Source organism: Cetorhinus maximus, chromosome 9 (genome assembly GCF_964194155.1).
Source record: "Cetorhinus maximus chromosome 9, sCetMax3.hap1.1, whole genome shotgun sequence".
NCBI classification, from domain to species: domain Eukaryota; kingdom Metazoa; phylum Chordata; class Chondrichthyes; order Lamniformes; family Cetorhinidae; genus Cetorhinus; species Cetorhinus maximus.
This window is the reverse complement of record NC_135887.1, coordinates 98,003,023-98,022,343: the sequence shown is the minus strand read 5'-3', so window position 1 is coordinate 98,022,343 and position 19,321 is coordinate 98,003,023. Positions and strand designations below refer to the sequence as shown.

Below are 19,321 nucleotides of genomic sequence, written 5' to 3'. Positions count from 1 at the left end.
AAAAAAAGTTATGAATGAATTACTTTTTTAAAAGCTTTTTTTTTTACATATTCTATTGTCACTATAGGGTTCATTGGTTCTATAGTGTATAGTGAATCAATGGGCATGGAAGTGTCAGAGTTTGGCATAATTAGGGCATGAGGGCCATGAGGGATGGGTGAGGGGCATGGGGCATAGGGAGTTGTTGGAGGCTGAGGGTGAAGGCTGGATGGCCTGTTTTTATTATAACTGGGTCAAAATACCACTGCAATGAGGTGGGCCTTTTAAACAGCCTGCCTCCACACCTGGCAGCCCATGGTTGCCTCCAAACTTTTTCTCAGGACAGCTGCCCAAATCCAGCCCGCACCCATCCCCCAGCAATGAAGGTCCCATTTTTGCAGGCACTTACTCCCAAGGCTGGCAGGCCAAGCCGGGAATTTTCTCGACTCTCGCTACCTGCCCCAAGGATGAAAACCCAGGCCTCAATATTCAAATATAAAAACTGGAGGTCAAAATGAAAACTACTGTCTATGAAGCTCCACTTCCACTCCTGCAACTGCCGATGAGTAGTACTAATCTATAGGAGTTAAAGCAATATGACATTAGTGCCAGTTGCAGTCTCCCCTGTTCTTTGCATATTTACGTACTCAAAAAGCTTCAAAGCCAAATTCAATTTCTTAACAAACATGGGCAGCAGCACCACATGATAAATAGCTGTTATCTCACATACAAGTGAAATGGAATTCATTCTATGCATGTGGGATAGCAAAACCAAGGCACTAGCAATTGAAAAAGATAAAAAAATAAAGATATCCAAATAGCAATTCACTCACAGTCAGTAGTAAGAAACACCCGCTAAGACCAAAACAATTTATGGCTACCAATTATAACTTTCTGTATTCACTCCATATAGCTGAGAGTAACAAATGATCAAGCATTGGTTCTCAATGTCCCAAATCTTCAAACAGTTGCACCAATGTCCCTTTATTCTTCGCTGCGTCATGAAAAAAAGAAATTTTACTGCCAAAAATTTATTTTAATATTTTAATACAAAAACATGAATCTTGAATGCTTGTGCAAATAGAATACTGCATCAGAAGTTGTTAATCATTCATGGATGTGAAAAATATGAAGCACCTTTGTTCTATTTATAGAAATTATGACACTGGTTTCTTTTATTGCCACAAAACACATAGGATGAAAACATGTCTCAGTTTATTTTAATACATATGTTGCAGATTTTAGTTGCTTTGTCTCAGCCAAGTATCTGTTAGCAAATCCAAGCCATTCAATTCAAATTAAAACAACTTGTGGGATGTTTTTCGATACGTGCTTGATTTGTTTGGTCCAGTTAGATTCTGCAAAATATTTTTCAGTCTGGCTGCTTCAAATTGGGAAAACCTTTGGAGAGTGAGTCAGGCCAGCTAGTTTCCAAGTATGAACACACAATTTAATGCAGCTGTCATGACTATTTGTTATTTTCAATTTACTTAGGGAAATTGTTAAGTTATTCTAAAATCCTAAATTCTAAAATGCTTTTATCATTGATGCAGAGTTAGAGAGTCATTTACAACAGAGAAAGAGTCCATGCCAGCTCTCCACAGAGCAATCTATTCAGTCCCACTCTCCAGCTCAATCCCTGTAGCCCTGCAGGTTTATTTGCTTCAAGTGCCCATCCAATTTCTTTTTGAAATCAATGACTGTTTCCACTCCCGCCACCCTCGTGGGCAGCGAGTTCCATGTCATTACCACTCGCTGCATAAAAAAGTTTCCCCTCACATTCCCCCTGCATCTCATACCAAAACCTTATATTTTTGCCCTCTAGTCCCTGTACAATCAGTTAATAGGAACAGTTTTTCCTTGTCTACTTTATCCAAACTGGTCATAACCATAAGGAGAAGAACCCCAGCGTTTCAATTTTTGCTTGTAACTAAAATCCCCCATTCCTGGAACCACTCTTCTGCACTCTCTCAAGGGCCCTCACATCCTTCCTGAAGTGTGGTGACCAGAACTGGATGCAATATTCTAGTTGGGGCCTAACCAGTGCTTGATAAAGATTCAGGATACCCTCTCTGCTTTTGTACTCAATGTCTCTATTTATGAAGCACAAGATCCCATATGTTTTGCTAACCATCTTTCAAAATGTCCCGTCACCTTCAATGATTGATGCACATGTACCCCCAGGTCCCTATGTTCCTGCACATTCTTTAGAACTGTGCCATTAGTGCCACTATATTGCCTCTTCCCATCTCTTCTGCCAACATGCATCACCTCACACTTCTCTTTATTAAATTCCACTTGTCACTTATCTTCCCATTCTGTATTGTTTAATAAAATCTTTTTGCAGTTAAAACCCAAGCCAAGATAACATCTTCCAAAGTCAAAGTCAAGGAAGATAATGTTACAAGCCAAAATGAAGTAAAGAAGGCGAAGATCATTCGATCCCTGTGCATGTTACAAGTTAATTTAGAAATCTGAAATTCTCTCAAACTTAAGGCTTACAGAGGTGGTTGATATCACTGAACCAAGCACCTAAGAGTAAAATACCCAAAACTATTAATGGTTAATCCTGAGTGAAGGGATCTGTTCAACTCACTTTTGGTTCATGTAGCATCCCTTGCCCATAAAAGAGAATTTTCTGAGTGCACATTGGTGGCAGGCAACTTTGCTCATCACCAGCACATATAGGAAAATCATGGGAGTGCACACATACTGGAAAAATGATCTCAACAGAATAAACCTGATATTCAATATCTCTAAGCAGCATCATCCATACAACCCAAGAATACAACATCTTGTATGTGATCTTCAGATGTTTTGATATAGGGTAAAGTACAACTACTACCAAAAAAACTATATTGTATACAATCAAATAAGGAAAGGGTAGATTCAAAATGAAAGGAAGAAATTGTTTTTTTAAACATAAAAACTGGCATGTACCTGCAAAGCATTTGAGGCAAAATTAATATATTTAAATCAATTCCACCATCATGCAACCCTCTCATGCTATCCTTCCCATACCATCCTCTCAATTTCATACCATCCCCACCCTAAGCAATTCCACCTTCCCCATGCCACACCCTCCCTCCTACTCTTCCTATGTCATCTGCATCCCATTTCTTCCTATGCCACCCCCTCTGTTACCATCCTCTCACTTGCACTCTTCCCATATCATCCTCATCTCATGCCATTTCATCCTTTCCACATCACCCCACTGACGCCATCCCTTTTCTTGCACTAATTTGACATCTTGTTTATTTATTACAATTAAAGTTGAAGAAATACAAGATAAAAATTACATAATTGTTTATACTACAAGTTAACCTTACAGCACTATGTATGCAATATGTTAATACAATTTCACATACTAAATTTTACATTCTCAATTCTATCCCCTCTATTTCCATCCAGAAAATGCTCATCAGTGAAGCTAATGAGTTATCATTCAGATTTCCCCAGAGATTAGAATTTGTGCTGCCTCAGTCTTTTTGTACAGAAATGTGGTATTTAGGCAGCAAACTACACTCCATGTGGTAAACGTAGAAATTTGAGAGATGTTGCTGTTGGAGGTTATGCTATGCCAAATCATTTATCCTTGTTATCATTACAGGATCTCCTGGAACTGTTATAATAGAACAATCTGGGCAGTAAGCATGACTGACCACTCTCCATGAAGTTCTGTGAATGGCAGACTGGAAGGACACAGAAGAGTGCCAAACCTGGTGTTCACTGCTAACAACATATGCCTTCTTGTATTACATTTAGAAAGCTGAATTCCTTCTTTTTCTCCCCCACCCCAAAAAAAAACATCTACTAAGCTAAATTGCTCACTGTTTAAAAGCGAGGGGTGTTATATAACTCAGGACCTCAAAAGCTCAGGAACAGGGGCACCACACTGTAAAATTGTCTTGTAACAACTGACTAATTACATCAACATAACCAAAGCATATTTCACATTCTCAGAATGTTCCAAAGTGTTTGATAGCCAATGAATTATTTGAAGTATAGAACTATAGTTTTAAAGGCAAGTTGGCAGCTTATCTGGACACAGCAGTGAGATAAATTACCAGTTAATCTGTCTTTGGTCGAACAAAAGCAAAAATAGCTGGAAAAACCCAGCAGGTTTGACAGCATCTGTGGAGAGGAACCCAGTTGACGTTTCGAGTCCGTATGACTCTTCATCAGAACTAAAGAAATAGAGAAATGAGGTGAAATATAAGCTGGTAGAGGGGGTGGGACAGGTAGAGCTGGATAGAGGGCCAGTCCACCTCTTGGCCCTCTAGAGGACACCCAGCAAAGTAATCAAAGGCAACAGGGCATACCAGTCAGCAGACTGCCTCCACTTCTGCTGCAGATGTCGGGGATGCATCTAGACATAGAGGTAGGGTTAGAAAAATTAAGAAGGTTTGAAATCACTTCTGTGTCACAGGTGTTCAAACACTGTCAATATCATGCACCTTTATGAATACATTTTATGTTCATGAGAATGGTCTCGTCATTTGAAAGCTTTGTGCATATGCATCTATGTATTTTCTTATTGCAAGGGTGAGCCACGCTCTGACTCAGTGTTCACCTCGCTTTGTGAGCCTCGCATTTATGTGAAGTGTGGCTGAATCGTGATAGTTACTCGACCCTTGTGTTATGTCAGGGGGATGTGTCAAACTCTTTACTAAAGTGTCTGCATAATACATTAGCAACCATACTCCTTACAACACAGCATGGAGTTAGGTATCCTCAGTAGACTTGGAGTGGTAGCTGTAATTGTCTCTCCAATGGAGAAGACTACCTTCATTGGTAGTGCCAAAGCACAAGAACTGCAGCCATGATGCTCTCTCCAACCATGTGCGCATCTGTGTCCACAAGAAGCTTCTCATAAAAGGTGGACTCTACTGCATCAAGGGCAGAATTTTACGTCCCATGGGCGGGCATGCACCTGACCCGATCAGCCGTAAAATCACGCGAGAAGACGTCAGGCAAGCGTCCCTACATCAACCCGTGCTCACGCGATATTTCACTTGGCAGGCTCAGGCAAAAGTCAGAAGCACGTCTGCCGACAACTAAGAGGGCAATTAAGCCCATTAATGGCACAACTGTCTCCGAGCTTTCATGGCCTGTCCAACCTTACGGCTGGCGGACAGGCGAATCAGCCAGGTGAATTTTGCATTTTTCATCAAACCTCATCCAAGGGCGGGATGAGGTTTCCGTTATTAAATAAAATTAAAATTAAAATCTGTGGACAGCCTTTTTATTATCTATATGTTCAGGTGCCTAATTGTGATGCTTGGACATTTATTTTCTGACTTTCAAAACTTTATTCATGACTTTCAGGTCTGCTCTCTGCCCTCAGTGAGCTTCCTTTCAGCTCTAACCCCTAACCTCTAGCGCCCACATTAACGTCATCACCTGCCCGCCTCCTGCCACCACCCTGGCAGCGCTGGGTTTTTCAGCATGCCCTTCACGCTGACTAGCCGTTAATTGGACAGCCAGCGTGAAATCGTGGTCAGGGGCCGATCGTGGTCAGCAGTTTGTTTCCTGGCCAATCCTGGGCCCACCAATCCAGCCCACCCACAGAGCTGAAAATTCAGGCCCAAGTCTTTTGACGTAGCATCTGCGCTGTTGTGGTGAATATCACTTCCCAGAGTGCTCCGTTGGAGGGTTCGCCGCTTACCTTTCCAATAATTAGGGCCGAGTGACTTATGAGGATAGAAAATGCAAGTCTGAATGCTGAACTTCCTTTCGCCACTAGTTGTAAAGACTTTTCAGTCCAATGGCATGGCACTAAGGGACAGAAGGAATGTGGCTGTGTCCCGTTGCCTGTATCTTAATCATCCTGGAATCGTGTGGTTATCAGTGCAGCACAGGCACGTCTTCCACGTAGTGCTTCTTCAATGGCATCCTCATGCGGAAACAGACCCTCATCTCCCAATTCCTGCCCTTCCTGCTCTTTATTGTTCAAGGAGCTCTCAGCCTCCTCCAAGTCTCAGGGCCACTGGCAGGGGATATCCTTCCAGCCCAGGAGGCGTTAGATCCTCCCGCAGAATGTGGCAGATATCATTCACCGCCTCTCTTGACAAGCGCGAACATGCACAGCATGGTCTGTCATCCATCTCCAGATAGGAAAGTCTTCTTCGATAGACCCTTGGTCACATGAGTCACCTCGGTGGGATGGGTCTAACCTCCTCATCGTTTCGGCATTGCTGGGGCTCCCCTGGACCATGGGCCTGAGACCAGGCCTCCTCTTGAAGCTGCTCCTCCTCCTCCATAATCAGATCACTGCCATCAAAAAGACAGCAATGAGCACAGACTCCATTACTCAATCCTCCTCCTCCCCCCTCGGGACTGATAGATGCAAGAGTTTAATGAACACTGGGCAAATATAACAGACCTCCCACTCGCATGCACAAAAACAATATCATGTGCTACATCTGCATCTGTGCTACTAGCTATTCGCTGATACAGCTTTGCATCTGAGGCTCACACATATCTAGGTGACCACAATGCCAACCCTGATACTTAACATCTCAATCCCACAGAGCTTGGGAAGGGTTTGGGCACTCCTGCAATCTATGACCGCATATGATCAAGCTCAAACTCTTTCGAGTTATCAACAGTCACAGATTGCAACTCTTTCGAGTACAATCACAGTTCTTGGTTTTCCGGGAGTGGGACATGAACCCACAACCCTCTGATTCAAAGGCGAGGGTGCTATGAACTGAGCCACAGCTGACACCTCCCTTTGCACTTCAGCAATGAATGGATGCCCTTTGGCTCGTCATCTATGCCAATTGAAGAAAGCACATTATAGGCTTTCATTAATGATCTGGCAGATATGCAGCAGCTGTGCTTCCTTCATGGTTGCTTGCATTTTCTATTTTCACATACCTTTCTGTTAAATCTCAAATGGAGCAACTGTATTGTGAAGTAATGACCCCTGCAGTCTCTCGTTAAAGCGCAAAAGGCAATTGCTCCAATTGCACCTTCTCAAAGAAGTCTTCCTCTTTTATCAGCTCTGACTCCATTTCAACGTTTAGAGTCCGAGCAGTTTGAGGATGCCGCATGAAAGAGCCCCTGAGTGCAGCCCTTGCCTCCTACCCACAAATACTCTGACCCTCCTGTACAGGTTCTAGTCCAGTTTCGATTTCAAACTGTGCAACAACTTCAGGTTTGCAAGATAGTGGTGATGGGCTTTTATTTTGAGACCGGCTTTAACCCTCCCCCTGTCAGTGTTCAGGTCCTTCCAATCTTCCTGGAACCCCATCGTGTGCAGGTGGAGCTCCCTCCCGTTATTCTCCAGCCTCCCCCAGTAATCCTGGATCCCATTACAATTGTGGTCAACATTCCAACCCTCCCACCTGAACCCATCACTGTTGATGTTCCTATGCCCACTGTGGACCTCAACCCTCCCCATATCGAGGTTGTGCGCAGGGTCACGTATAGAGGAGACCACCCACCCCTCCGCCCCAGGAGAGTTTCAAATACAGCCCTCTGTATTCTGTCTTCCCTCTTGACAGGCTGCAGATGCCTCTCCTAACCCTGACCATCCCATCTGCAGCCCAGTACCAAGCCAGACAAGACAATGACCACGTCCTGCACACCAAACTATGCCTTTATCAAAATTGAGCAGATGCCTTGTCCCTCCCTGAAGCTAGACTACAGCATGCATTGCCCCGTGACATGGCTACTAAGCCCCAGGACTGCCTTTAATCTCTTACCCTATGAGGTCCACTAAGCCCCAGGACTGCCTTTAATCCCTCACCCTGACTACGAGGTCCACTAAGCCCCAGGACTGCCTTTAATCCCTCACCCTGACTATGAGGTCCACGAAGCCCCAGGACTGCCTTTAATCCCTCACCCTGACTATGAGGTCCACTAAGCCCCAGGACTGCCTTTAATCTCTCACCCTGACTATGAGGTCCACTAAACCCCAGGACTGCCTTTAATCTCTTATCCCGACCTTGGACTATGACTGTCTTTCAATGCACTCTCCCGTTCCTTCTTTACTATTGACAACATAGTCTCCCTCTTCCACAAGTCTCTGTGCAATCCCCCTTGTGCCACAACAACACAACCTCCACCCTCCACATATTCTGGGGTATGTATGCAACCCTTCCATTCATACAGTTCAAGTCTCATCCACCCACTTATGAATCTGCATTCCAGTCTTCCATGTCGGGCTCCAGCTTCCCCACCCTCCCTCTCCCCTCTGCCTGCCATCAACTCCCCCCTGCCTGCCATCATCTCCCCCCTGCCTGCCATCATCTCCCCCCTCTCCATTGCCCCGCGTGTCTCCTTCCCCCTCCCCCACCTCCCCCACACTAATGCCCATTGGCCTCAGTCTGCTTCCTCCTTCCATTCCCCTCCACCCAACCCCAACATTGTCCATTGTCACCCGTGTCTCAGTCTTCCTTGCCCACTCCCCATGCCCCACAACCCCAGTCGCAATGCTCATCTCCATCTCACGTGCAGCCCCATCTGAGCCCCACTGGAGACACCCACCCGGACAACAGAGGGTGAGCAGACCAACGCTACACCCCCACCAGTGTAGCATCTCACTGGCATTGATGAGAACCCAGAGCAGCACTGTTGCAGGTAGGCTTTGAATGTTGCACTCACCTCGAAGTCACGAGCAAAGTGAGGGCTGACAGCTGCACGCCTTCTCACCGATATGACGCTAATTGGGAGGGGCTATGTGATTCCAGGAGTAGTATTTTTAAGGAGCATTCATGACATGGTAATACATGTAAATGGCATTGCTGCTATGGATCAGCAGGAAACCCGACCCGCCATCAGCCTGCCATTAAAGTGGTGAGGGGAAAATTCCACACTGATTTCACATAGGCAGGAATCCGATTTATGGCGTTTCTCCAAATTTTCCGGTCCCACCCACCACGAAACTCACTGCAAGAGGGGAAAATTCCATCCTCAGTTTCTACATTTACCTTACAACTACAATGACAATCATAATTAGTGCTGAGTTCCAATTAGCATTGAGTTTCACCCATGTTACAAAGCTGTGTTTTGAGAACCTTTACTTGAATACCATGTTTACTATGCATTTACTTATCCTTCCCTTTCATTCCCAGTTTCTGTTCAATGAAGCAGATATAAAGGGTTCTCTTTCAGGGTTGCAAAGATAGATTTCTCCTTTCAAAAGCATTGCCAATGGATAGAATCGTCCCAGGTTTACACTAAGTGCGGCAGTGGACAGGTAAAACAACGTTTTACCCGCTGGCCGCAGTGGCAGCTTTTCATGCCATATCGTCCTAAACCTGCCGCATTAATTATGCCTACACGGGATACACGCCGTTTCCACGGTGGGTGAGCTCTGATGCCAATGCCATGCCGTCACCTCACTGCTTCATCACGCCAGGCACCACATTTAAAGTACAGCCGCGCTCAGGGCTTCCAGCCCAGGACTGCAGCAAAGAAGACACGGCCCTGAAAGGCACAAAGATTGCAGCCCTCGAGCGCCTTTTGGATGTCATGGAGGCCTACTGTGATGTCATCTACCCCCACTCTGGCTGCAGGAAGGGCAGCTATATTACAACTCCGGCTTGGTAGGCGATGGCAGTGGTGATCAGTGCCAATGCTGCACAGAAGAGTTGGCCATCCAATACGGATAGAGGATGAATGATCTCATCTGTGCAGCATTCGTGAAACCGGATAGACCACCGAGCATCGACCTAGGCACCAGAAAAGACAACGGATGTGGTGCCAATCAAGGGGGTATAGGGAGTGCTGGAGTCCAGAGCCACTGGAGACTGTATGATTTGACAGCACAGAGTGACTGAGGTTTGTCAATAAAGGAGTTAGGAAGTACTTAATTTCAAAGGGCCCAAACTGGAACAGTGCTGGAGCATCAGCAGAACATGGCCATGGCCTAGCAGGGCTCAAAATATGGCCAAGATCACAGAGGAGGCACAAAGTATTTGCAGAAAGCACTCAGAATATGGTCAAAGCAAGGGCAGCATGAGATAGCAACTGCAGCTGTAGCAAGGACTTAAAGTGGCTGTAACAATATGACCAAGAGGTCAAAAAGCAATCACAACCTTGCCAGGAGTGAAAAAAATAGTGGCTGCATAATTTATTTGGTACAAAATATTGCTAATATAGCTAATGGAGGATTGAAAAAAATTAATTGCTCAATTTTCTGCTGTTTTTTTGTGTCTGTCATTGGAATTTACCAACCAAACTGAACTGCTTTGGATTTGATTAGGTATTTATTTCATTTATTCCAATTTAGCTAATCACAATTTTTGTCAGTTGGCATGTGATGTTTTATGGTGTGATATCTGAATTGTGATACTTTCGAAGTTTAATGTCTCTTGGACAACACTTTCATTTTGTCACAATATGACAGAATCACGCTAGATGTAAGATTTAATTGTACGGATATTAAGAGTTTGATCGCAATAACTAAAATCATGGTCTCAGAAAAATAATGCTACAAGCATTTTCTTCATTCAAGGCCAGAGGATCAATAACCGCCCATCTAGCTCCAAAGTGAAAACATCATAAATTTAGTCGAGAGAGAACGCAGCTTTTGCTATGTTCTGAAAGCGACAAAGGAAATGCAACATATCAGAGGTTAGACCGAAGAGCTGAAGTGGTGTCAGGCATTTTTAACCACTATTAATGATCTGCCATTCACCCAGCAGCATGTTATGTATTGCAGCACCAGGCAGCATTTAAGTTTCATAATGGAGCTTCCATTTCCCGCAAGTAAAACATACTGAGTGGTGCAAAAATATGCTTCTACTTCATAGTTACGATACTTTAATAACAGAATGAAACATGTTCATTGCTATCACTTTTGAGACCGAATTCAGTGCATGCAATTTCCTTCATGATGGATGATAGCTGATTTACCATCCGTCTTGCTGGCAACAAATCTTTAAGAGCAATAAACAAATAAGTCCATCCAATAAACTTTGGACATTACAATGCACTAGCTAATCCCTCAGTGATAAATGGCAACTTTCGTTACTATTCATCAGCTATTCACTGATATTTTCTCAAGCAGGTTCCTTCTCAGCTCATTACAACATGAAGCTGGAGTATCCACTTCCATAGCTTTGACAATCAACCTGCAGTCAGTGATTCCAACAATGGGTCATTCACATACTGTATGGAAGTTTATCCCTTGTTGGCTGACATAAATAATAGGAACAAACTGTTTTTTTAAATCAAGTTACTGGTAGAAGGGGAGAAGGAGCAGTTTTCAAATGCAACTTCAATCCAAGTTATTCCACTACTAATTTGACAGGTTAACCAATATCTTCATTGAGGATATTTTTTTTGCCATTAATAGCTCCAAAAGTCCTGCCCTCACAAATGAAACCATTTTGGCATTAGCTCCATACCTTGAGCTAGAGACAGCAAAACAATCAGAAATCCTATTGTATATTGATTGCTGTTGCTGTTATTATGCAGAAGCTGTTTTATCAGGAAATTAAACCCAATTAATTCTCTCAAAATAGAAAAAAGTTAAAGTTATGGAAAATGCATATGCAAAAAAATGGGGATCCAACAGCAACTAGAATGGATTGGAAGATTAACATTGACCCCGCGCCGGTCAAACAAGTACCGAACTATTCTAATCCCATTTTCCAGCACTAGGCCCATAGCCTTGTATGCCATGGCATCGCAAGTGCACATCCAAATACTTCTTAAATGTTGTGAGGGTTTCTGCCTCTACCACCCTTTCAGGCAGTGAGTTCCAGATTCCCACCACCCTCTGGGTGAAAAAATTCTTCCTCACATCCCCTCTAAACCTCATGCCCCTTACCTTAAATCTATGCCCCCTGGTTATTGATCCCTCCACCAAGCGGAAATGTTCCTTCCTGTCTACCCTATCTATGCCCCTCATAATTTTATACACCTCAATCATGTCCCCCCTCAATCTCCTCTGCTCCAGGGAAAATAACCCCAGTCTATCCAATCTCTCCTCATAACTAAAACTCTCCAGCCCAGGCAACATTCTGGTAAATCTCCTCTGCACTCTCTCTAGTGCAATCACATCCTTCCTATTAAGCGGATTCCAGAACTGCACGCAATACTCTAGCTGTGGCCTAACCAGCGTTTTATACAGTTCCAGCATAACCTCCCTGCTCCTATATTCTATGCCTCGGCTAATAAAGGCAAGTATCCCATATGCCTTCTTAACCACCTTATCTATCTGTCCAGCTACCTTAAGGGACCGGTGGACATGCTAAGGTCCCTCTGATCCTCGGTACTTCCCAGGGTCCTACCATTCATCGTGTATTGCTGTGCCTTGTTTGTCCTGCCCAAGTGCATCACCTCACACTTATCCGGATTAAATTCCATTTGCCACTGATCAACCCATCTGGCCAGCCCGTCTATATCCTCCTGTAATCTAAGGCTATCCTCCTCACTATTTACCACCCCACCAATTTTCGTGTCATCTGCGAACTTACTGATCAACCCTCCTACATTCAAGTCTAAATCGTTTATATATACCACAAACAGCAAGGGACCCAACACCGATCCCTGTGGAACCCCACTGGGCACAGGCATCCAGTCATAAAAACACCCCTCGACCATCTCCCTCTGCTTCCTGCCACTCAGCCAATTCTGGATCCAATTTGCCAAATTGCCTTGGATCCCATGGGCTCTTACCTTCGTTATCAGTCTCCCACGCGGGACCTTATCAAAAGCCTTGCTGAAGTCCAAGTAGACTACGTCAAAAGCATTGCCCTCGTCTACACACCTGGTCACCTCTTCGAAAAATTCAATCAAATTGGTCAGACTTGACCTCCCCTTAACAAAACTATGCTGACTGTCCTTGCTTTATATCATACAGCATCTCATTATAAGGGCAGCCCGCCAGATTCATCCAACTGGGGACATAAGTGTATGCGGGGATGGGGTGGAAAGTGTAAGGGAAGGAGCTTTGTTTCATTAGAAAGATTTGCATTTATGTGTTATCACATCTCAAAACATTTTACAAACTGTGAATTACTTGAGCTGCATTGACTGTGCTGGACACAAACATACAACCATTTTGCATATACTATGATCACAAACAGTAATGAATGACTTCCATTTTTATAATGCTTTTTAAGACATGAGGACATCCCAAAGTGCTTTACAATCAATGAAATACTTTGGAAGTGTAGTCATTGTTGCAATGAAGGGAATGTAAAGATGCTAGATCAATTGTTAAATTTAAATATGAGATGCAGTAAAAAGAGTCGCGACCACCTGGTTAAAATCTTCCAGCTTTGTGCATATGTGATGAAAATACATGCCGGGATTTTCCATGCCCGCTGGCGTCAGGCATGTTCAGCGGCATGAGCAGGTAATATGGCAAAGCCAAAAATCAGTTACATGACGTTGTGAAACCAGTTTGCGACCGTCCACGCCATCTGCCGATGACGGGGAATGCGGGCCACCATCGGACATCGGGAACCTCATTGTAATATATCAGCAGATCATTATAAGGGCAGCCGCCAGATTCATCCATCTGGGGACATAAGTATATGCGGGGAGTGGGCGGAATGCATAAGGGAAGGAGTGCCGAGAGGAGGAAGGAGTCCAGGGAGGCCGAAGGAGTGCCGAGAGGAGGGGGGGTGGGTGGTGCAGAAGGAGTGCCGAGAGGAGGATGGGGGCGGAAGGAGTGCTGAGAGGGGAAGGAGTCCAGGGGGAGGAAGGAGTGAGGAGAGGGGAGGGTGTGAAGGTGGATGAAGAAAGGAGTCGGGAAGGAGGAGGGAGTAAGGCTGAAGGAAGAAGTTGGACTGGAGGAAAAGGTAAGGCTGGAGGAAGGAGTCAGGAGGAGAGAAGGACGAATGGTGGCTGTAGAAGTAAGGGCGTCTAAGAGAGTCAGGAAGGAGAGACTAATAGGGGGTGTGAATGTCCAGGTGAATATGCGAGGGAGGGATCTGATGGGTCCATGACTGCTTCCTGGGGAGTGAACTTGAGGGTGGGTGCAGTATGAGGGAATGGTGAGAGTGACCGAGGGCAGAGTGAAGCAGGGTGGGATGGTGAGGGTTCAACGGTGGCAGTAGAAGGGAGGGTGAGGGTGGTTGGTGGGGACTCGGAGGCAGTCATGGACCCTGGGGGGTGGGAAGGAGGATGCCGGGGAGGTGAATATGGATGGGGGTGGGATTTTTGGGAAGGAAAGGAACGTGCAGATTCATCTGGAGATCCCCAAAGGAAAAAAAAGAGTTGTAACTGGTAGGTCATGGAGGGGAGGTGGAAGGTGATGCCAGTGGGGAGGGTCAACTGTGATGGGGGGGAAAGGAAACGGTGGAGGAGCGTATGAAAAACTGAATCCAGACCATGCTGTCCAAATTGAAAGTGAAACAGTCATGGTGGGCAAGATCAGGTGCTGCATGGGAGTATGATCAGTGGGTGGGCAGAGATGCAGATCAGCTCAGGTGGACAACTGAAAGCAAACCCTAACGGGCAGCGTTGAAAATGCTTGGTACAATGGAGATGAGTATGATATGTGAAGGATCCGCGTGTGTGGGAGAGTGCTTGCACGAAGCTCCAGAATCACTCGTTGGCCAGTTGCTCCCTCTACGGTGACAGAAAACGAGGTTGAGGGGCTCACAGGCAAAAGGGACTCGAAGGGAGAGGACAGCCTCTGAGATTCCTGAGTAGATGACCCAGGGGTGTCGAGTTGCCGCTCCCCCTCCCTTCAGCTGGCGGCCACGGCCTGACTCCTTGAGGGGAAGGGGCACCTGGAGGGATGTCAAGTTGCCCAGTTACCCCCTCATGTTGCCACTGCAGGAATTCACCTATGGCTCCCATGATGGACTGCAGGTCTGCACACATCTCCACATTCTGCTGGACCAGGGTCTCCATAGAGTCTGCCATCCTCCCCACGGAGACCTCCATACACGCACACATGGGCACTACTTCATCAGAGAGCAGGCCGACACACTCCTCTGACTCACGTGCCACTCTGCTGAGGGACTCCAACAGCTCTGCGTGATGTTCCCATGCCTTCTGCTGACTCTCCAGGATAAATCTAGAGGCTTGTCATCTGACTCAGACCTTGCAAATGCCTGACCCCCAGCAGTCCTCCAAGTGCCAGGGAGCTTGCACAGACCTGCATCCTGCTGCTGCAGACATGTACCTGTGTGGTGAACAACAGATTGTGAAACCAAGCCTGCTCTAGATCTAGATTCCACTGAGGTGTGTCTCTCTGTGCTGGTGCAGGGTGTGTGTAAGCGCTGTGATGATGCTTCCAGGCTGCTTATTTCCAGCTCTGGAGGAGGGATCCTCTTGGCTGGAGGTGAGGATGTGGACGGAGCTGAGGGAATGGCTGGCTGATGGTGTCGGTCGCTTGGCAGAACTCCTTGTGAACCAAAGTAGAGCTAAGTAGTGCATGGCAGCAGAGTCAAAAGCAGGAGAGAGAGCACTCACATTTGCATTGAGGGGGATGATGTGGTGCAGGATCCTTAGAAGGGTGTTTGCTGACGACCTCACCATTGCCGGACCACGTCTTCACCTGTCAGTGCGATGGCACACTCCTCAGAGTGAATGAAGGGCCTAATGTGGGCCATTCCACTCCTGGTCTAGCACCTCTTCCTGCTGATGTGAGCAGGCTTCTTTTTTTTCATTCACGGGATATGGGCCAGCATTTATTGCCCATCCCTAGTTGCCCTTGAGAAGGCAGTGGTGAGCTGCCTTCTTGAACCGCTGCAGTCCATGTGGTGTAGGTACACCCACAGTGCTGTTAAGGAAGGGAGTTCCAGGGTTTTAACCCAGCGACAGTGAAGGAACAGCGATATATTTCCAAGTCAGGATGGTGAGTGACTTGTAGGGGAACTTCCAGGTGGTATTCCCATCTACCTGCTGCCCTTGTCTTTCTAGGTGGTAGTGGTCATGGGTTTGGAAGGTGCTGTCTAAGGAGCCTTGGTGAATTCCTGCAGTGCATCTTGTAGATGGTACACACTGCTGCCACTATGCCTCGGTGGTGGAGGGAGTGAATGTTTGTGGATGTGGTGCCAATCAAGCAGACTGCTTTGTCCTGGATGGTGTCCAGCTCCTTCAGTGTTGTAGCAGCTGCACTCATCCAGGCAAGTGGGGAGTATTCCATCACACTCCTGACTTGCGCCTTGTAGATGGCGGACAAGCTTAGGGGAGTCAGGAGGTGAGTTACACGTCGCACAATTCCTAGCCTCTGACCTGCTCTTGTAGCCACAGTATTTATATGGCTAGTCCAGTTCAGTTTCTGGTCAATGGTAATCCCCAGGATGTTGATAGTGGGGGATGCAGTGATGTTAATGCCATTGAACATCAAGGGGCGATGGACTGATTCTCTCTTGTTGGAGATGGTCATTGCCTGACACTTGTGTGGCATGAATGTTACTTGCCACTTGTCAGCCAAAGCCTGGACATTGTCCAGATCTTGCTGTATTTGGACATGGACTGCTTCAGTATCTGAGGAGTCGCAGTTGTTGCTGAATATTATGCAGTCATCAGCGAGCATCCCCATCTGATCTTATGATGGAAGGAAGGTCATTGATGAAGCAGCTGAAGATGATTAGGCCTAGGACACTACTCTGAGGAACTCCTGCAGTGATGTCCTGGAGCTGAGATGACTGATCGCCAAAAACCACGACCATCTTCCTTTGTGCTAGGTATGACTCCAACCAGCAGATTGTTTTCCCCCTGATAACCATTGACTTCAGTTTTGCTAGGGCTCCTTGATGCCACACCTGGTCAAATGCTGCCTTGATGTCAAGGGCAGTCACACTCACTTCACCTCAGGAGTTTCACTCTTTTGTCCATGTTTGAACCAAGGCTGAAATGAGGTCAGGGGCTGAGTGGCCCTGGCGGAACCCAAACTGTGCATCAGTGAGCAGGTTATTGCTAAGCAAGTGCTGCTTGATAGCACTGTTGATGACCCCTTCCATTACTTTACTGATGACAGAGCGTAGACTGATGGGGCGGTAATTGGCTGGGTTGGATTTGTCCTGGTTTGTGTGTGCAGGACATACCTGGGCAATTTTCCACATAGCCAGGTAGATGCCAGTGTTGTAGCTGTACTGGAACAGCTTGGCTAGGGGTGCGGCAAGTTCTGGGGCACAAGTCTTCAGCACTATTGCCAGAATGTTGTCAGGGCCCACAGCCTTTGCAGTATCCTGTGCCTTCAGCTGTTTCTTGATATCACGTGGAGTGAATCCAATTGGCTGAAGATTGGCATCTGTGATACTGGGGACCTCCAGAGGAGGCCGAGATGGATCATCCATTCGGCACTTCTGGCTGAAGATTGTTGCGAATGCTGTGCTGGGCTCCTCCATCATTGAGGATGGGGATATTTGTGGAGCCACCTCCTCCAGTCAGTTGTTTAATTGTCCACCACCATTCACGACTGGATGTGGCAGGACTGCAGAGCTTAGATCTGATCTGCTGGTTGTAGGATCGCTTGGCTTTGTCTATCACTTGCTGCTTATGCTGTTTGGCACGCAAGTAGTCCTGTTTTCATAGCTTCACCAGATTGACACCTTATTTTTAGGTATGCATGAAAACAGATGGAGTGTGAGAGAGCAGGACACATGGTTGCGTGGAACGTTTGTGTGGTGAGCTGAGTAATGGACAGGATGAGGACACAATGAGGGTGTGTGTGAGAATTAGTGGTGTTGTCTCTTGAAGGGAGAGATCCGGTGGATGTGTGATGGGTTTATGAGTGTCTGAGTTGAGAGTGACGAGAAGAGTGAATTACCTTGGTGGAATGGATGAGAACATTCATCCTTTTTCAGCACTGGGTGGCTATCCTCTTTTGCAGGGCATTGGTGCTGACCACCACTGCAATGTCTCCCAAGCCAGACTAGTGAGGTTGCTGCCCATCCTGCGGCCAGAGCAGGGCTACAGGAGATCACGGCTAGCCTCCACTGCATCCAAGAGCAAAATTGAAAGAGACTGAGTAATGTTTGATTTGTTGTTCAACATGTGCGGAGCAACAATAAATAAAGCAAAAAGGATGGATCATTGAATTTGAATGCCAAGAAATAATTCCAAAACCACAGAAAACTCCGGTTAGGCAACAGCATTGATGACATAAGGCTCAAGAAGTGCTGCAGGATAGAGTAATGAGGCTGATTTGTGGCATTTACCATGAAAAGTAGACAACATCTTCAAACTTGAACCAAAACACTTAATGAAATCAAAGAAGTGAACCTGAAACAATATATATAGATCACAGGAAAGCAGGACAAAGGGGCACACTTCAAGCTAGTGATGGGCAAGTTTAGGCTGAATGCCTGGAAGCATTTATCAAAAGCTGGATATAATTGCTAAGAATAGTGGTTCAAACCAAGGAACCAAGATCGTTGTAATGGGTATACAGTAGAGTTATCCAACATAGATAAATGAGCCCATCCGTATTACACTTACCACAAGACAAGCAGCTTACAAGTAAATAAATAAACTTTAATTAACCTTCTAAGATTTTTTAAAAATCTGAATAAACTAGATGAAATCAACTGGACTAAAAGGGACTTCTTAATCTAAACAAAACATCTACTAAGAAATTTCTTCTAAAACATTCCAATAAAAATGAATTGGAATTATTTATCCACCATCTAAGTATGCAACAGAGATGGGCTTGCTTATCCATGTTGCTTTTTTTGTTCCAGGAACAGGAAACTTGACGTAAGACAAAACCTGAACAGAACAGAAAATGCATTTCAGACTGAAATTTTAAAACAGAATAGGATAGAAAAATAGTTGAGAAGTGTGTGTGTCTAACTTCTGGTTAACATTAAAAATTGTCTAGCTAGACCAAGTGGATTATTCTTGTTACTAACTTCTTTACCTCTTATTCAACACTGAAGACAGTGATAAACTACTTGCTGATTAACAAAATGTTACAGAAATGTTTTTCACTCTTTCCAGCTTTTGCTTCAAGGAAGCCACCCATTTTATGATCTATTGACCTTGACAACACTATGTTTATATAGCTTCACAGGAGACTTCCCAATGAAATTATGCCCTGTAGTCAATATTGAAAATATTACTTCAGTAGCATTTAATTTACATCCGTCAGATGAGACCCAAGCACAGCATTTTTGGCTCATTACATTTAGTCAATTCAGGATGTACAAATTTTCCAGGCCAGGTGGTCATTCTTGCAACTCATCTGCATTGGTGTTTCGCAAAGGTAAGGCAATTACTGTATCCTGTATGGACTGCAATATCACCTCAACTAACAACTTGAAAAGAAATTATGTACAGGATGTGGCTTGAATGTAATGATTCTACTAAAAAAAACTCCTTGCAATTTAGCTAGTTTTACATGTTGAAAATGATTACTGCAGTACCAAATGTGGTTTACAAGTGTGACTTCCTAAACTGAACAGTTTTAACT

At 45.3% G+C, this 19,321-nt stretch overlaps 1 protein-coding gene across 3 annotated transcripts in view; it reads right to left on the bottom strand.

The window, feature by feature from the left end:
• The window catches only part of LOC144684860 (uncharacterized), a 399,842-nt gene that overhangs the window by 329,697 nt on the left and 50,824 nt on the right, over positions 1–19,321 (bottom strand). Inside the window, exon 1 of one of the 3 annotated variants that reach the window (XM_078549192.1) lies at positions 14,742–14,861. The exons of the other annotated variants lie outside the window; for them this stretch is intronic. The gene's annotated coding sequence lies outside the window, so the exon portion shown is untranslated. Of the gene's footprint in view, positions 1–14,741; positions 14,862–19,321 lie in introns of those variants that run through there. 3 annotated transcript variants of the gene reach the window in all.